Source organism: Aquarana catesbeiana, linkage group LG02, assembly GCF_042186555.1.
Source record: "Aquarana catesbeiana isolate 2022-GZ linkage group LG02, ASM4218655v1, whole genome shotgun sequence".
In the NCBI taxonomy this organism is placed as follows: Eukaryota; Metazoa; Chordata; class Amphibia; order Anura; family Ranidae; genus Aquarana; species Aquarana catesbeiana.
In genome coordinates, this window is record NC_133325.1 from 601,298,323 (window position 1) to 601,304,322 (window position 6,000).

Here is a 6,000-nt window from a genome sequence, read left to right on the forward strand (position 1 = left end):
ATGTGCAGGCAAAGAGCTAAATACATTTTATTAAAGATCTGTATTTATGCCAAAAAAATTGTAATGCTCATGAATCAACTTTTGATCCAGACACCATTGCCAGACAGCACAGCTAGGATTTGTCCTCTGCACAGCACACTGTAGTTGAGATACTACCACAACCCCAGCTAATAACTGGACAATAAGACCCCATTCATCCTGAAACGTTTTTCAAGCACGTCTGGGCTAAAAATAGCGCCTGTAAAACGCCTCCCCTGCCGCCCCAGTGTGAAAGCCCGAGTGAAAAAAAGTCTTGCAAGCAGCATCTTTGGTTTAAAAGCACCCCGCTAACAGCCAAAAAGCGCTGCTAAAACTAGCTGTGCTTTACCGCCAACGAGGCCTCACTGTCAGTGTGAAAGGGGTCTAAAAGAGAAACTGCATGCTGGTAATGCCATTCCTATGCTCTCTCCTGTTAAAAGGATATTCAGGAGGAGACGCTGACAACACTCTGCTAAGCAATATAGACCTCTCACCCCTTCTTAAATTCTGCTGTGCAGGGGGTATTACAAGAGGCTGATATTATGGCAGATTTGGGTACTTATTGGACATGTGCAAGGGAAGGCTATGGGAGTTTGCGCACCTGCCCTTTACTTCTGATTTCTCAACCCCTTTTGGTAGTCACAAATTGCAGTTTCCGAAGCGCGTGTTTCCATGTGCATTTACCTCACCTTACGGGAACACACTGTCCATGATAAACATGTGCTGGTGCCATTAATTGTTAATGACACCCTATATGCATCTAGGAAGCGCATGCGCAGTGCTGCACCCAAACCACATGGTTCCACAGTACCATTTTGTTTGGTGAGGAACAATTTTTAATTTTTAAAGTCACACCTGCTGTATTTTTTGCATGTTTCAGGTTTACTTGGCAGCTACCCAGGAACCTCACTTAAGGCTTAACGCCCTGCTTCTGTCGAATGGGCATTCTGGAAAACCAACAGCCAATTCGCATGCGATCAGCACTGGCAGCCGATGGCTGCTAATGCTGACCGGTGTGTATTGGCGGGAGGGGGCATAGTTAGTACAGCAAGTTCCTCGTGAGCACTTCAGTTCTTTTTCGTTCAGCCCGCTGGGCTGAAGGGAAGAAAAACTTACAGTGTGTACCAGGGATTACCTGTGTGGCTGCATTGTGATGGTGGTCTCCCCCAATACAGACACCTGGTTTGAAAACAAAAGACCTGGTTTACTAATGTGTAAATTAACGCCTGTTCCTTTCACAAACATCCAATTATGTGCAGGAGATAGTCAAAATATTTTTGTAACACAGACTTACTTTTCACTTTTAATAAAGCTTGTACAAAGAAGAAAGCGTACTCCAAAACAAAACCCAAAGAGAGCCCAATTTGGCTGGGTGTGACATTTTAACATGCGTTTGCTTTGTTCTTAATGAACAGATCTGTGTCTTGTCAAGGAAATAGGCATTAATATGTTTGTTCGTCCAGTCCCAGGAGGATGTCCTCCCAGAACCCCGCCTCCTGTGACGTGCATCAGGCGCACTCTGTGACCGCTGTGTCCTTTGGACACAGCTGATCACAGGTCGGGGTAAAGGGCCAATCACAACAGCCCTTTACCATGTGATCAGCTGTGTCCAATCACAGCTGATCACGTGTAAACAGACTTGCCGGTTATTGGCAGTCCTTTCCTCCCACGCTGTGTCTGTAGGAGGAAAGGAAAGCCGTTAACCGGCAAGCCTGTCAGCACATAGTTTACACTGATAATCAGGGCATTGATCATCAGATTACAGCTGGTGGGAGGGGTAGCAGGGTGCTGTACAAAGCTTTCTGAAATCATCATAGGACCCTGCCTCAGTACACTCAAAATCCCGGAGCCCTGATGTAAGCAGTTGGCCGACTTTTGGGAAGAGATATCATAATACTTTGATGGGTGGATATCAATCTGGAGAAGTAGGCATTTCTAGGCAGACAGCATTTGCATGCAGACTGCCCTATGTAATGCCCACACGAGATACTGAGCCTCCATGATTGGAGGAACTGAAAAACAATGCATGAAAGTGGTGGGTCAGGGACAGTTAGGCTGGGGGAAAAAGAGCTAGATGATGATGGGACCTTCTCTAGACAGGAAATTATGTGGTCTAGATCTGACTTGCAACTTCTAAGTGACAAGTATTTTCAGAACAGAAGAGGAGCCTATACAACTGTGCAAGACTGAAGGTTGGAATTAAGCTTTAAATCACCAGCAATTAAAGTGTATGTAAACGCTAACAATTTTAAATAACTATACATTTCTCTAATTTGATATCTTTTGGTCTGCTAAATATACCATTAGTCTAGGTTCACATCTATGCAGCTGCGCTTGATGCGTTTTTCAGGCATGTTTTGCAGTGCGTTTTGCATTTTCAAACTCTTGTTTTTTTTTCATGCCCTCACTGACAGCTCCCGCGCGCATGCGCCGGAGTGACGTCATCGCTGCTCCGGCCAGTCACAGTGCCAAGGCAGCGATACCCGGAAGTCACTCCGGGTATCATGGTGGCGACGGAGGAGGTGAACGAGGGTCGCTTTGGGGGCTTCGATCTCAGGTAAGTAATTCATTATGCCTTTGTCCTTCAGGGTGTTTTTTTTTTCTTTTTTTTCTTTTTTTTTAGAGAGGGTTTACTTCCTCTTTAACAACCAGCTATATACAGTGTTTAGGCCCCTTTCGCACTGCTGCAACTTGAAAGTCACGTGATGTTACCGCGATTTCAGAGAATGCCTGTGTAAACTTGAGGTCTATGGACCTCAACTCACATCAAAGTCAGACCAAAGTAGTACAGGGACTACTTTGAAGTCCCACGGATATGAATGGTACTCAATGGAAATCATAGGGTACGACTTGTTATGCAACTTTGCAGTCCCAAGTCGCAGGACAAGTCGCACAAGTGTGAAAGGGGCCTTAAACGGAAAAATAAAAACCGCAAAACACATAAAAAATCGCATCACAAACACAACACTTGGGTTTCTGGTGCAATTCCATTGAAGCCTATTACACGCAAAATGTGGGAAAAAAAAGTCCCGACCCTTTCCAAAAGCGCACCGGCTTCAAAATGCTGAACATGAACCTGTGGACTGTAGTGCTTTTCTGCAAACGCACTAAAAAATGCATAGGTGTGAACCTAGGGTTAAAAGTGTTCTGTGAGCTGATAACTTTTTGTACTCTCTGCCTCTGGATTGTCCTCAGTTAGCATCCTTCCCTATCATTTCAGTCAACTACAACACACCTTCCACTGTTATGATGAAAAGAGGGAGGCGTTATGTAGTTCCAATGCACTCCCTGTCCTAGGGTGACAATGCTGCTCAGTACTGTTGCCACCCTAGGACAGGGAGTAAGTTAATGGCAGGATAATGGAGTTAAAAAAATGCAGCCATCACATCAAAGGTCAGGTAAGCTGCAGTACTATCAATTGTTTTTCTTGGGTTTAGGTACGCATTAATTACTAGATGTAGGAATTGATCTCTAAGCAAGTGGGACAAATGTCTTCCTGAGCATGTCTGGAAGACAAGTAACATTTTGTAGTTATCCTTGTGCATGGTTGTGCACCAATCAGGTGCGATTCCTTGCCCCAAATATAGCTGCGTGCCACTTGTGTAGCTTACCACACCAAGTGCCCTTTGTTCAATTAGTTTGGTTAATTAATGGCTAGCTATTTTCGCAGCATAATTGAGCGACTAAAATTCTACGGTGTGGCCTTAATGAGGTGACTGCCAGCAAGTGTAACAAGGGATTAATATTACCTGTGCAGCTTAGTCCTTAGCAAACACTCTTCCTATGAGGAGGCAGATTCACAAAGTATTACTGGACCACATTTAAGCTATGTATAACCAAAACTCTTTGCTGTAGTAGGCATGTCCATAAATGGAAAAAACAACAAATATCAGCGGTGATGTAGGGTGCTTCATGCAAATCCAAAGTGCTCGTAGAAAACGTGCTCCCCCTCTTGCCAGTCAAACCGCTCACCTTGTTAAAGGGACCCCTGAACTAACAGGAAGGTCTCATAAGCTTTCACCACTTTTTAGTGGTCTGGGAGGTGTCTTGACTGGAAAGCTGGAACTCTCTTCCTTAATACGGCTCAACACTTTTCTTCCAAATATGCATGGAATATACAAAGAAAATACATAGTGCTCTCTGTATAACTTAAAGAACGAATCCTTTTATTAAAAAGACAGGTACTCACAAATATAGCACTATGACCAGTGCTAGGCATTAAGGCGCATGTAAATTACAGATGACAATGATAAGGCGGCTGCAGCGACGTCTAAACCGGGATAAAAACCAATCCGCACGCGTATCGTCCAGCAGGACTTCCTCAGCGGTCTTAGGGTCCCCTTGGTCTAGTCAGTAATTTATATAAAAACCCTTCATTCAATCATCTGTTGCTAGTTAATTATCGAGTGGTGGCCGTCCAATCAGAACGCACCACTCGGGAATGGGAAGTGCAAGAAACTTTATGCTATTGTTAGTTGCCATCACTCGATAATTAACTAGCAACAGATGATTGAATGAAGGGTTTTTATATAAATTACTGACTAGACCAAGGGGATCCTAAGACCGCTGAGGAAGTCCTGCTGGACGATATGTGTGCGGATTGGTTTTTATCCCGGTTTAGACGTCGCTGCAGCCGCCTTATCATTGTCATCTGTAATTTACATGCGCCTTAATGCCTAGCACTGGTCATAGTGCTATATTTGTGAGTACCTGTCTTTTTAATAAAAGGAATCGTTCTTTAAGTTATACAGAGAGCACTATGTATTTTCTTTGTATATTCCATGCATATTTGGAAGAAAAGTGTTGAGCCGTATTAAGGAAGAGAGTTCCAGCTTTCCAGTCAAGACACCTCCCAGACCACTAAAAAGTGGTGAAAGCTTATGAGACCTTCCTGTTAGTTCAGGGGTCCCTTTAACAAGGTGAGCGGTTTGACTGGCAAGAGGGGGAGCACGTTTTCTACGAGCACTTTGGATTTGCATGAAGCACCCTACATCACCGCTGATATTTGTTGTTTTTTCCATTTATGGACATTTCTAATTATTAATTTGGATTTTAGCGCTGCACTATTTATTTTATTGCATTACATGAAAGGATTTATATATTTGCCTTTAGTGTTCAGCAGCTTTATTTAGTTTGATGGTTTTTGCGCTGGCTGTTTGTTTTTTGATTATTTACTGTAGTAGGCATGCACCTACATACTGCAAGTTCACAAAGTATTGGCAGTGTAAAGCCGTGGGGGTACACACTACAGTTTTTTTTTTTTTTGTGCAAGAAAAAAAAATCTGAAAGGTAAATATTGCAGCGCTAACTAAGCAAATACATAAATGAAAGGGGTGGTGGAGAAAAATAATGCAACAAATCAGATATACAAAGTGTCCAATAAATGTACATAAACTCAGTGAATGAGTAACCAAACACCAGAGGGCCCTGGAAATTGTGAAAAAAAATATATACAGGTGTGTGGGTTATTATTATTATTATTATTATTATTAATAAACAGGATTTATATAGCGCCAACAGTTATAGTCCAATCAAGGTTGATTTTCTAGTGAAGAGTGGTGAAGACCCGAACACTGTTAGATATGGTGGACATCAAAGATATTGCATCATCAATAATAAAGAAGTGCGTGTGCCCTTACCAGAATGGGTGGACTCCTATGTCAGCGACATGGAGTCATACAGACATGGTGCCACAAATGGCCAAAGTATGGAGCTCAGCAGGGTCCAGGACTTCCAGGGTGGGATCCAGAAAAGGGACGGAAAAACCTCCAAATGGACCTCCAATCCTTGGTGCATCAAACTGGATCTTGATGGTAGGATCAACAGGACTCCGGAGCCACTCTCAACGAAGCATTATGTGGAAAAAGAAAATGCTTCCACATGTTGTAGATGAAAAAAGTTGGTATTTTATTTCTAAAAACCAGCATACAAGTATAAAAGTGATCCCAAAAATAATAACTGGGCAATGTGGAGAGTGATAAG